Below are 14,665 nucleotides of genomic sequence, written 5' to 3'. Positions count from 1 at the left end.
GTACACGTGTACAGCCAACTTACTTTCACTTACGATTTGCTAGCAGAGAGAGACACACGCACTGAATCATTTCAGAAGACAGTCAATCTTAGCTGGTCCATTTGTCAGTGAACCTGAATTATTTACCAATTAAGCATTAGCACAGCAGCAGAACAATAGTAAAGCAAGCTACAGTTCAACTTAAATTTTTCATAATAATATGCTGCTATTGTGTTAGTGTTGTGAGCATGATAATGATACTAGTGTTGCTAGTGTTGTGATAGCCTCAGAGGCTGCCCGTGTTGTGGGGGGGGGGGGGATTTATTATTATAGATCCTATATTATAGATAGGGTATATATAATCTATATAAAATCTCAATCTTGTTACCTGTCTGATCAGTGATCACTATCACCAGTCCATTTTCTGTTTGAACTATATACATTCAACATGAACGACGAAGATTCGACAAAGCAGCGAAACATTCGACAGACATCATAAGCCTTCAATGACAGATTCAACCTTAATTAATTTGGATTTTCGGACGAATGCAATTTTTAATGAAAAACTAAATAAATAAAAACGAATTTCGGGAGTAACTAAATAAATTTATTTTTCGGACGAAAACGAAATTCCGAAACAAAATATTTCAGTGTGCACATGTCTACCTTCCAGCAGGGCAATGACCCCAAACACACTGCTACAGCAACACTTGAGTGATTTAAGGGGATACATGTAAATGTGGAATGGCCTAGTCAAAGCCCAGACCTAAATCCAATAAAAAATCTGTGGTCAGACTTAAAGATTGCTGTTCACAAGCGCAAACCATCCAACTTGAAGGAGCTGGAGCAGTTTTGCAAGGAGGAATGGGCAAAAATCCCAGTGGTAAGATGTGGCAAGCTCATAGAGACTTATCCAAAGTGACTTGGAGCTGTGATAGCCGCAAAAGGTGGCTTTACAAAGTATTGACTTTAGGGGGGTGAATAGTTATGCACATTGATTTTTTCTGTTATTTTGTCCTATTTGTTGTCTGCTTCTCAATAAAAAAAACTTAAAAAATCTTCAAAGTTGTGGGCATGCTCTGTAAATGAAATGATGCAATTCCTCAAACAATCTATGTTGTGAGGCAACAAAACACGACAAATGCCAAGGGGGTGAATACTTTTGCAAAGCACTGTAGATATTTTTAGCGTGTGCTATTTCACACAAATTCCTAACTGTATGTAAACAATTGTATATATGATTACCCTGTTAAGCTTATCCTGTCTATTCTTGTCTACACCACACCCATCTTCCAAGACACCCTACTCCAATTATATCTTCTGACCAGCTATCCTATATTTTTTAAATACTGTAACTTACAGCGATAATGTCTCCAGCTCAACTCATTACTGAATAAGCGGACCAAAGATTTTTTACACACAAATATATTAACTTTGATCAATCATTCTAATCGGGTATTTGCAAGCTTACATTAATAATATTATTTCTATAATGCTGAATGTGATGAATGTGGATGCAGCACAGGCATGGAGCAGGCACCAATTTCCTTCCAGTTGACTCATACTGTATATGCATGTGTGTGTGTGTGATTGTGTGTGTCTTTTAATGCATAATAAAGGATTCTGAGAGCACTATGTACTATCTAAAATGACAGCACAAAGTAATAATGTGGCTTCTTTTGTGGTTGATGAATATCTTGGACTGATTCATCTGCTGTAGAATAAATTACAGGGATGGGTCTTTCAGTTCCATGTGCAAGTTTCAGCTTGAACCGGTGAGCTCTACATGCAATAGGCTGTTTACTTCAGATGGCTTAACAGTCTCCAGATGGGAAAAAAGCCTAACATCTAACTCCAACTACAAAATGCAGAACGATAATACTGTATGTGCTCAGAACAGTAATATATGCTAACAATAATTTCTCCTTGTCAAAAGAAGTTTATTGAGTATACAATATTATAAAGATACATAAAGTAAGTTTACAAGGATCTATAAAGTAAGCTCATTGTTTTACAGTAGGGTTTGTATAGGTAAATATCATGAAATTTCAAATATTAAACATTGGGTTCACGTAAACCTAAATTAAAGATATATATCATTTCCTTAGTTACTTTTGTAGGTATTTAAATGATTTATGCCTACTATACATATTGTTTACAGGTAGAGTGTATATAGGTCAAATAAATTCTGATAATGAGCTTTAATCGTAAGGTGGAGAAAAGGAAAGAGAAAGAAGAAAAAGGGTAGAAAGGTAGAGGTATGGTCCACAAGGTTGTCCCGCTCGTCAGTTTATTATTCTTTTTAGTTCTCTTTGAAGCCTTAGAATGGGTGTCTCTGTAAGTCATTTAATCTGTTACCGTGGCAACAGGACAGAGTCATTGAAGTTTGACAGGAACTGTTGTTTTATCCAAGGATGCCAAAGTTTTTCAAATTTTGGAATTTGATTTTGATCCATGGCTACCATCTTAGCATGGGACATTGTATTATTCATTCTGTGAATTGTTTCTGCTAGTACCAATGTAGGAGATTTCCATGCCTTGGCCACTGTTTGTTTTGCAGCCGTTATTAGTTGGATCATAAGTTTAAATTGAGAGAGTGTTAATCATTCCGGTTTTAGATAAAGTAAAGTTATATATGGATCTGGTTGTATTATTTTTTTAAATATTTTAGATGCAATCACGAAGACTTCCTTCCAGAAGGTTTGGATTACTGGGCACGTCCACCATATGTGTAAATGTGTGCCTATTTCTGGGCATCCTCGAAAACAAAGAGCTGAGGTATTAGGTGAATATTTTGCCACTCTAGCGGGTACAAGGTACCAGCGAGTTAGGACTTTATAATTTGTCTCCAGTGCTAAGATGTTGGGTGAAGATGACTTAGATGTGAGCCATATGTTAGACCAGTCCGTGTTTTCTAAAGTTCGTCCCAGGTCCTCCTCCCACCTCTGAACGTAAGAGGGTCTATTAAGATTTGCTACTCCATATAATTGATTATAAAGTGATGAAATTGTACCTTTAGCAAATGGATCTTTTGTACAGATTGATTCAAAAATGGATAATTGGGATAATGGTGTATCCCCCTTTAGGAATGGTGTATAGAAATTTTTGATTTGGAGATATCTAAATATCTCAGAGTTTGGTAGATCATATTTTTCTCTAAGCGATGGGAATGAAAGGAATGATTTAGATGCTATGAAGTCATTTAGTGTCTGAATGCCTGATGTTGTCCAAGCTTTAAAAGAATTTGGGTAGATCCATGCCGGATAAAAGGCCGGATTTCTGATAAAAGAAAGGAGAGGATTGTGTGGAGATTGTAACTGATATTTGGTTTTTAGTTTATCCCAGAGAGATAAGAAGTGTTTAGTTATGGGATTATGAATTTTAAAGCAGTCTTTAGGATCAAGCCATAATAAGTTTGATATTAATAGAGGGTCATTTTCTGAAGCCTCTATAAATACCCATAATGGGATTTCCTGTTTTGCATGGTATTTGGACAGACTGGCCAAATGTGCTGCTCTGTAGTAGTTAGTAAAATTAGGGTATCCCAGGCCTCCTTTATTTTTGGGAAGATGTAGTGTGTGTATAGGTATACGTGGTTTAGAAGAGCCCCATATAAAGGAAGTTGCTCTTTTTTGTACTATTCTCAAAAAATAGGAAGGAATTGGAATAGGGAGGACTCTGAATAGATAAAGCAATTTGGGTAGAATAGTCATTTTGATTGCATTAATCTTCCCTATCCAGGATAAAGGAAGTTGCGACCATTGTTTTATTAGATTTGTGATCTGTCTTAATACAGGAGGATAATTGATTGAGAATAAGTCAGAATGAGATGCTGTTAAATGAATTCCAAGATATGGGATTGATTTTTCTGCCCATGTGAATGGGAGTGCAGCCCTAGCCGGGATCAATTCCATTGTGTGAGTGAAATATTAAGCACTAGGCATTTCTTAGGATTAATCATAAGGCCGGATAGGGCTGCAAATCCATCAAGAGCTGGTATTAAGTTAGGACCAGAGACCTGTGGTGATGATAGAAAAAGTAATATATCGTCTGCAAATATACATAATTTGTGTGTAATACCTCCTACTTCAATGCCAGTTATAGTTTGGTTTGTTCTGATGTATTGGGCCATGGGTTCGAGTATAAGGGCAAATAATAAGGGAGATAATGGGCAACCCTGTCGGGTACCTCTTTCGATATTAAAGGCATCAGATTTGTATCCAGCATATTTTATATAGGCTTTGGGTTTATTATATAATGCTTTGATCCATGTTAAAAAGTGGGGTCCAAAACCCCATTTTTGTAATGAATATTGCATATATTGCCAGGATACTGTGTCAAATGCCCTCTTAATATCGAGAGATAGAAAACATAAAGGGATTTTCCGTTTTTTAGCAATATGTGCCAATAACACTGCCCTGCGTATATTATCGCCTGCCTGTCTATTTGGCATGAAGCCTACTTGATCTCTATGTATTAATTTTCCTATAATGCTATTGAGGCGTTTTGCTATTATTTTTGCTAATAATTTAATATCAAGGTTTAACAGAGAGATAGGCCGATAATTCACACAGGAAGTATCATCAGAAAGGGGTTTTGGGATCATGCAAACAATTGCCATTAGTGTTTCTTGCCGAAAAGAATGTCCTTCTAGAAGTTTGTTAAAAGTTTCAGTGAGAATGGGAGAGAGTATTTCTGAGAATGTTTTATAGTATAAAGCCGAGTAGCCGTCTGGGCCTGGTCTTTTGTTAAGTTTTAGGTCTTTTATGGCGTTAGCAACTTCATCTATAGTTATAGGCTCATCCAAACTACTTTTTTGATTCTGAGATAACTCAGGTAAGGCTATTTTTGAGAAGAAGGATTCAGCCTCTGTAGGATTAAATTCATTGTTTGTCTTGTATAAAGTTGCGAGATGTGAGTGAAATTTATGGACTATTTTAACTGGATTACAAGTATAAACATTTTTTGATAATTTCAAACGTATTGGTTTGAAAGATTTGTTAGTTGAATAAATGTACCTGGTTTGTTTGTATTCATGTAGAAATTGTGTTTGGAGCGTTTGAGGGATTTATCAACTGACTCAGTGAGAAATAGATCGTATTCCAATCTAGATTTTTCCAGATGAGATTTTGTACTCTGAGATGGATTATCTTGGAATGATATGTAGGCTGCATTAAAATTGAGTTCTAGTTTTTTTGCTAGATTTTTGCGTTCCCGTTTAAATAGTGCCATTTGTCTTTGTATTGTACCACGCAAGACAGGCTTATGAGCTTCCCACAGTGTTATTGGGGAGATGTCTGTTGTATTATTAATTGATATGTATTCCTTTAAAGCTTGTTCAATGGCCATCTGATGTAGTGGGTGTTTGAGCATTATGTCCGGTAAGTACCACGTTGGGTCATGCGCTTTTGGTATGGCTGAGGCTATAGTAGTGTATACTGCATTATGGTCAGACCACGTAATCGGAATTATATCTGATGCAATAATTTCTGGTATCATTCCTATTGTTAGAAAAATATGATCTATTCTGGTGAAGGTTTGATGAGGGTGCGAGAAATAAGTTATTTCTTTTTCATTGGGTTACTTTCTCTCCATGAATCTACCAGATTGTATTTGGAAAGAAGTTGAGAAAAAGGTAATCTAGAGGTTATTTTGGATGGTGTAAAAGGCGATTTATCTAGAAATGGGAGGATGACCTGGTTCGAATCCCCACACATTATCACTGTTCCTATTTTGTGTGTATTAATCACTTGTAATATATGTGAGAGGAATGGTGTAGGTTGTTTGTTAGGAGCGTAGTAGGAAATCACCGTGATTGCTGTATCCATTATATAACCCATGAGTATCAGGTATCTACCTTCTGGGTCTTTAATTTCTGATGATAAGGTGAATGGTGTGGATCGGTGAAATGCAATTAGAGTTCCCCTTTGCATGGTACAGGCAGAAGCCTTGTAAATTTGTTGATAAAAAGGAGAAATATATTTTGGAGTAGAATCTTTGGTGAAGTGTGTTTCTTGGAGGCATACTATGTGAGCCTTCTTGTTATGGAAAGTACGGAAGGCTTTGGTCCTTTTTTGAGGGACATTTATTCCCTGAACATTCAGGGAGAGTATATTCAGTGGTGCCATGGCAACAGATCAAATGGTTTTGACTTACTTTTTGTTATGCAGAGCTGACTGCGCAGATCAACCTGTGTGGACTGAAGAGATGAAAAGATAGAAAAGAAACCAGTGAATTCTGGAGTAAAGAGTAAACAAAAAACATATGAGATTAGATGATACATTGTATAAATTATTTTTTGCAAGTAATCACAATTTACCCGGAAAGAGAATAAATATCTCTCTCAGGGGAATAAGTGCCTTCGTCACACTCCCACATAATATGGTTGGGAGAATGAGGAGGGCTAATGGGGGTACACGGATCTTCCGCTTACAGGAGAGAAGTGCTATGTCAAAAGACATCAAAATGATGTTTCATTAATTGGAGTGAAGAATATAGTTTTTGTTGAAATTATTTATTCCAGGGTGGTTGTATATGGTTAGTTTTGCCCTAGGCTAAATAATTCAGTTAGAAAGGTACTGTTAATAACTTTGGTATTGATGAAGATAGTTTGAATTATTTTGGAAATTTAACCCTTTTAGAGTAAACAATTACATATTTTATTCATATGTAACTGTTTAGATATGTCAACTCATAAAATTGAGGTTGTATTGCTTCAGATTAGAATAAAACAAAAACATAATTCTAGGAACTAGTTAGGTAATAATATATTTGTTTTAAGAAAAGAAAGAAAAAGCTTCCTTTACTTCTGGATTATTGAACATATTTGTCCTAAAAAGTAATAAATCTATTGTTATTACCTGATAATATATAACTGAACAAGAATTTCCTTATTTCACTTATATATTCTAAGGCTATATGAATCAGAAGTAATAAGAAATATAACTGGAATGTAACATGATCCCACACAGTGTGTGACTATCAGAATGCAGTTACATTCAGTTATAAATACAGGTTTTTTATAGAGAACCATCTCTTAGTATAATAAATGAAAAGATATCAGGAATTAGGATGTCAGTCCATTGAATCTTCTTGGTCCATGGATAATGTGGCATAACGGCCTCTTTTGTGAGAATGATGATTCCCATTTTGTTCTGAAATTTTCTTGGTGCTGCCTGAAGGTGAAGATGATGCCATTCTTCTGCGTGTGGGAGTGTTGCTGCTTGTGGGTTCTGTCAGATTTAATTTTAAAAGGGTTTGTTGTAGTTCATCTGCTGATCTGCTTCTGTAAATTGTACCTTGGTAGTTAAATCTGACTGAAAAGGGGAAGCCCCATTGATACATAATGTTGTGGCGTTGCAGTTCCATTAGTTGGGGTTTCATGGATCGTCTTTTAGTAATAGTAAGTTGGGATAGGTCAGCAAAAATTTGATAATTGTGTCCTTGAAAATTAAGTTCCTTTTTTTCTCTTGCAGCAATTAGTATTTGTTCTTTCGTTCTGTAATAATGAAATTTTGTGATTATATCACGTGGGGGTCCATCTTTCTTTTTGGCTGTGATGGCTCTGTGTACTCTGTCCAGTTCTAAACGTTCAATAGGTATATCTGGCTTTAGTTCTTGTAATAGAGCAGTAATAGTAGATTGCAGGTCTGTCACAGTTTCAGGTATTCCCCTTATGCGCAAGTTTGAACGTCTGGCTCTATTTTCGTAATCTTCAAGCTTAGTTTGAAGTATTAAATTCTCTTTTTTTAATTGTTCCAATTCTGTTATATTTTCTTGGGTTGTAATTTCAATTTCATCCATTTTTATTTCTAAGGCTGCGGTGCGGTTTCCCAGCTCTCTTATTTCTTTAGTTAGGCTGTTTGTTATTTGGTCTGAGGTTTGTTTTAAAGCCTTATGAAGCATCTTTTCAAATTGTAATAATATTACTGGGGATACTGAGGAGGCTTGTGGAGAAGTTTGTGAGAGGATTTGTTCTGTATCTGACTCAAATGGAGAGTCTTGCTGTGACATTTTCTGTCTGTGAGAGCGCCCTGATGCTGTATCTTGTGAGGTGACTGGAGCTGCTTCAGCTGCAGTGAGTGCCTGTGAGCTCTTTGTGAGGTGATTTTTATTTCTGCCACGGTTTCCTCCCAGTACCATATTTCCTGCCCAAACTTTCACAGTTTGTTCCCTGGGGCAAAAAGGTTCAAATGGATACCTTTTGAGCCTGCAGGCTCCGCTTTGTCCTTCTCTTCTCTCCTCAGCGGTGTGGAGCTCTAACAATGCATGTCTGCTCCGCTAGGCTCCGCCTCCTGCCCCCCCCCTCTAACAATAATTTCTCAAGCAGTGATTTTTAGGCAAAATTACCTCACTAGTCAGCAAAATGCTGAAAAGAGCTAATGTATTGCTTTTTTGTTACAGTAAAACAATTCACACAAGTAAGTCTGCAGAGATCTTACTTGCCTCTACTGTGCAATTTTTGCACTTTTCCCAGTTTCTAGTGGCAAACTTTTTTTCCATTTTACAAAACAGTAAGCAAATGTGCTTTACAAGTTCTAGAATTATGCCATTAAATTTTACTTTGTATTTATGATGCACTGGTATTTTTATCTTTGTGACATTTATTTGATGAATACAACTGCCAAATTACATCTTGTGAAGTGGCTGATTCAGAAGTGGAGGCTGAAAAACAGATACAAACAAAAATCCTTTACTTGAGAGTCGCTCCACAACTGAGCAGAATAATGCCCAACACTTTCAATGCCTCTGTTTATATGATTTAACATAAGCTTTTATTGCAATAATTTTTATATCTAGTGAAAAAAAATTGCAGCTGATTAAAAGTTGTCCGGTCTTCAACTACTACTAAGATTCCGTGGGGTATAAATCATATAACAGAAATGTACCCTTAACGCAAGGATTTGAAGAAAACACAGATCAGCATACTTACTTTTTTTAAGCTGATCTTAATGCCTCCCTACATGACATATGGTATGTCTGTCTGGTGTATATAATTACCTACTAAACAGTGTTCAAACTAAACTATGGCAACTCAGATTACACTTAGCACTATACTTTTATCATTGTTCCCTGATAGAGTCTACTAAGCTAATACAAAATAATGGTGGAATATGTGAATGGGAAGAAGGTCGTGGGACTTTAAATGAAGCACATAGATATATAAAGATACATTTATTGATGATAATAATAATAACAGCAATATTTTGATATATAATAGTGATCATAATGCATGATGGAATCAATGCAATTGATATATATACACAAATTCAATATATTAAAATAAAAACAAATCATCACATAAAATAGGCAGTTGATCTTGCATAATGTATTTATGAAGAGTATGACAAGTAGAGACACAGCATTAAACAGCTCTACGCGTTTCATGGATTGATACAATCTTCAGGAGCATGCACGTGACTTGGAGTATGTGATATTTGATAGTAGAAGAAATATCTATATGGTCTTACCCTGCCAAGGAAAGGGGATTGGTAATAAAAGGTAGGAATAAAAACTTAAACCCATAAGGGCCCCCACATTCTAAAGTACTTACAGATGTAGCTATATGATGAAAGTGTGGCACTGCAGATCGGAGACTCACTAGGGGCATCGGCACCAGGAGCTGAGGTGGTGTGGAATGGCCCATTGCCTGACAAGGACAACATCAAGGGAGGTAGATTTCCAAAAGGTTAAAATAGGTCATGGGTAACCAAGATGCTGAAACCAGATAAGGACTACTGTGAGAGTAATACAATTAAAATAGTGTGCAATGTGTCCTGCTTTTGGTAGAAGGCAGGACAAATAATGTTATTATTGTAGTGGGAAGTGTCAGTAAAATCCGAGCAGGTGCAGATAGGTTGCAAGGGTGGTGAAGTGTTAAAAGTTATGAAGCAAAATCATGAAAAAGATTAGATAGAAACCAATTACCTAAAAGATCCAATAAAAAGTGATGGGTAGATAAAAGGTGTACAAATTACTTGGGACTAAACCATAGAAAGCTTCCAATCCAAAGTGATGCAATAAGTGAGCCATAAAAGATATATAAGTAAGACCACCAGAGTGAATCAACCTCCCGTGAATGGAGCCTATATGGACACAGCTGCCACATGCCGACCAATGTCACACAGGCGTGTGCTAGGGGAGGCACCAACAATTGGACAGACAAGCCGTCCAAAATTCGCACCAAATGGATCCCTCCAATCGGCCGCCAGGTGGACAAAACAGTGCCTGCGCAGTGGATGGCGTGACATTGACGCGTGGCATAGGGGTATCCAGCCACCCTAGCAAGGGGGAGGAGGAGATCCTGTGGCATGCGTTGCAGCTCCCTGGAGGGGTAGGAGCAAAAGCTCCTACAACAGATCATGTGTCACACTAATCAGTCATTGAAGATGACTAGATAACAAGGAATGGGGAATAATAGCCCCATCCCATGGGTAAAAACCCTGTAAAGAGTGGGGAATTGTCGAGGTAATAGGTTGGAGTAGTAATTACATAATATTGGTTAGAAATCATGAGACTTAACTGAATAAAAACTATGTGCTTCCATCCTTAATTATTATATAAAAGGAACAAGAACAGTTTGGGACTTTATATTAGGCGGTGACCTGGTAAGGTTCAGTGCCTCCATCTCTGTCTAAATGAATGGGGAAAAGGGCGTTGGGACTTTGAACGAAGCACATAGGTAAGTCCCACCGCCCTTTTCCCCATTCACTTAGACTAGGATGGAGGCACTGGACCTTACCAGGTCACCGCCTCATATAAAGTTCCAAACTGTTCTTGTTCCTTTTATATAATAGTGGAATATGGGTCATTTTGTTGATGGTGGAAGTACAGAGGACCAGAAACAATGAGCTGCTTTTGGGTAGAAATATTTAATTTACCAAAAGCCTAATTCTACAAAGACAATATTGGTGTTGTAGATTATTATTATTATTCAGGATTTATATAGCGCCAACAGTTTACGCAGCGCTTTACAATATAAAAGGGAGACAATACAGTTATAATACAATAAAATACAAGAGGATTAAGAGGGCCCTGCTCAGAAGAGCTTACAATCTAATAGGGTGGGGCAGGTGGTACAAAAGGTTGTAACTGTGGGGAATGAGCTGGTGGAAGTGGTAGGAGATTAGTTGGAGACGTGATAGGCTTTCCTGAAGAGATGAGTTTTCAGGGATCGCCTGAAGGTAGCAAGAGTAGGGGATAGCCGGATAGATGGAGGTAGCAAGTTCCAGAGGATGGGAGAGGCTCTGGAGAAATCCTGGAGACGAGCATGGGAGGAGGAGATGAGAGAGCTTGAAAGCAGGAGGTCTTGAGAGGAGCGGAGAGGTCGATTTGGATGATATTTGGAGACAAGATTAGTGATGTAGCTCGGGGCAGAGTTGTGAATGGCTTTGTATGTTGTGGTTAGTATTTTGAAATTAATTCACTGGGTGATTGGGAGCCAGTGTAGGGATTGGAGTAGAGGGTTGGCAGACACTGAGCGGTTGGTAAGGTGGATAAGTCTGGCAGCAGCATTCATGATAGACTGAAGAGGGGATAGCCTATGGAGAGGTAAGCCAATGAGAAGGGAGTTGCAATAGTCAAGGCGAGAGATAACAAGTGAGTGAATGAGGAGCTTGGTGGTTTCATTTGTTAAAAAGGGGCGAATTTTAGAGATGTTACGGAGGTGAATTCTACAAACTTTTGACAACGATTGGATTTGAGGCTGAAATGACAAGTCAGAGTCTAGGATTACACCTAGTACCCTGGCGTGAGGGGAGGGACTGATGGTTGCATTGTTGATTTTGATGGAAAAGTCACGGAGGGGTGCACGGGCGGGGGGGAATATTAATAGCTCAGTTTTAGAGAGATTTAGTTTAAGGAAGTGGTGCGACATCCATGCTGATATGTCAGTTAGTAAGTTAGTAATGCGAGAGGAGACTGAAGGAGTGAGGTGAGGAGTAGACAGATAGATTTGGGTGTCATCAGCATATAAGTGGTATTGGAAGCCATGGGCAGTTATTAAGTGACCAAGGGAGGAGGTGTAGATAGAGAAGAGAAGGGGTCCAAGAACTGAGCCTTGGGAGACCCCCACAGAAAGGGGCAATGGAGAGGAGGAGACAGAGTTGTAGGTGACACTGAAGGAGCACTGTGATAAATAGGCAGCGAACCAGGATAGAGCAGAATCTCGGAGGCCAAGGGAATGTAGCTTATTGAGAAGGAGCGGGTGGTCAACAGTATCAAAGGCCGCAGAGAGGTCAAGTAGTAGGAGTATGGAATACTGGCTGTTGGTTTTAGCAGTTAGTAAATCGTTAGTGAGTTTTAGTAAGGCAGTTTCCGTGGAGTGCTGCGAGCGAAAGCCAGACTGTAAGGGGTCAAGAAGGTTATTTTCATTGAGGTAGGAGCTAAGACGGTTGTAGACTAAGCGTTCTAGAAGTTTAGAGGTGAATGGGAGCAATGAGATGGGTCTTAAGTTGTTCAGGTCGGTAGGGTCCAGTGAGGACTTTTTAAGAATGGGAGTGATCTGCGCATGTTTTAGAGGGGAGGGAAAGATGCCACTAGAGAGGGAGAGATTGAAGATGTGGGTGAGGGAGCATAGGATAGAAGAAGAGGGTGACCGTAGTAGTTGTGAGGGAACAGGATCCAAAAGAAAATTGGTTAGGTGGGCATCCGAGAAAATTTTTGTAACCCCTTCCGTAGTAGCCAATTCAAAAGAGGAGAGTGTTGAATGTGCTGCTAGGCAAGGTATGTTGGGTGGGGAAGACTTACGCACAGTGGAGATGTCCTCACGAATTGCATCGATCTTGTCTTTGAAGTGATTGGCAATCTCTTGGGCAGTGAGTGAGTTAGTGGGTAGAGGGGGTGGTGGACGAAGCAGAGAGTTAAAGGTTGAGAAGAGCTGACGGGGACTGGATGACAAGGAATTAATAAGAGAGACAAAGTAGGCTTGTTTGGCAGCATGGAGGCATGAATTGTATTTTAGAAGGGCAGATTTATATAGGGTGAAGTCTTGCAGGCATTTGGTTTTACGCCACAGTCGTTCAAGAGCACAGCAATGTCTCTTGAGATTTCTAGTGTTGTCAGTTTGCCAGGGTTGTAACGGTCGGGGCCTGATTCTGCGTGTGGTTAGAGGAGCAAGTGCATCTAGTGATAATGAGAGTGAACTGTTGTAGACAGAGGTGGCCAGGTCAGGACAGGACAGGGGAGAGATTATGTCATATAGGTGGTCAGTAGCAGAATAGAGAAAAGAAGGTTGCGAAGGTTTCTACAAGTAATTGTTTGCTGCTTGGAGGGATGGGTGGTTGGAAGCAAGGATACAGTGAAAGTAATGAGGTTGTGATCAGATAGAGGAAAGGGGGTGTTGGTGAGGTTGCCAGGGTTGCAGAGATGGGAGAATACAAGGTCAAGGGTATTACCATTGGAGTGAGTGGAAGTATGTGTCCATTGGGTTAGGTCAAAAGATGAGGTTAAATCGAGAAGTTTAGCTGTAGTTGGGCTGTTAACATTGACAGGAATGTTAAAGTCACCAAGAATAATGGTGGGTATTTCAGAGGAGAGAAAGTAGGGTAGCCAGGCAGCAAAGTCATCAAAGTGCGATACCAGTCCTGGAGGCCGATAAATTGCTGCAATCCTCAGAGAAATGGGAGAAAACAGACGAATATAGTGCATCTCAAAAGAAGAGAGGGATATAGAGGGAGGGACAGGAAGGACTTGGAAGGTGCTTTGTGGGGATAGAAGGAAGCCAACTCCACCTCCTTTCTGTCTGTTGGGTCTGGGGCAGGGAGTCCAACGGAGACCACCATGGGAGAGGGCAGCAGGAGAAGCTGAGTCAAAATTTTGAAGCCAGGTTTCTGTTATGGTGAGTATGTTCAAGTCATGAGAGATGAAGAGGTCATGTACAGATGTTAGCTTGTTACAGATGGAGCGGGCGTTCCAAAGGGCGCATGAGATTGGTGGGGTGCTTTGAGGAAGCAGGGGGATAGAAATTAAACTGAGTGGATTGCGGTGGTTGCCAGAGGGGGAGGGGTATTGGATATGTGGCTTGCATTTGGAAAATGGCGGACCAGGATTAGGAGAAATGTCACCTGAGACTAGGAGAAGGAGGAGGGCAAGGAAGGCAAGGTGAGAGTGGGATGTGCATGAGCGAACGTGTCTAGTGGCCCTGGTGTTTGTCAGCATGTGGGTTCAGAAAATGCAGGAGATGATGGGTGCCATAGTAGGGAGAGTGTAGGAGTGAGGGTGATATGAGCATGCTGCAGGGAAGAGAGGAGGGGTAGAGTAAAGATAATTTGAAGATAGAAGACACCAATGTGAGAAGGAAGAGAATAAGGAGCATGTTAGTGCATAGAGAGTGCGAAACGAACCTAATATCAAATAAATGTCAAAGCTGGTTTGCTTGTCGTCTTGCAGAGTGGAGCAGAGTTCTTGTTCATGCAGCTTTAGTTATCCTGCTTTCGTTAAACTGCGTCGGTGAAACTGCGCATCACTCGTGACAGAGCCACTCATGGCAGAGACATGATGTCTCCGCCTTGCCCCTGTCTGCGCCACCCCATAAGCTGCCATAAATTTATAGGGAGACTAAGCTGGGATGCATTTCTCAGTTGGTCATTATTGGGTCTGATGTGAGACACCTGTATATGGGGAGGAGATGACCAGATACAGACACAGGCTAGGGTCGTAAAGCTAATTACCTCTCTTGATCACTCAA

Source organism: Aquarana catesbeiana, linkage group LG05 (genome assembly GCF_042186555.1).
Source record: "Aquarana catesbeiana isolate 2022-GZ linkage group LG05, ASM4218655v1, whole genome shotgun sequence".
NCBI classification, from domain to species: domain Eukaryota; kingdom Metazoa; phylum Chordata; class Amphibia; order Anura; family Ranidae; genus Aquarana; species Aquarana catesbeiana.
The sequence above is the reverse complement of the archived record's forward strand: the minus strand, read 5'-3'. Positions refer to the sequence as shown.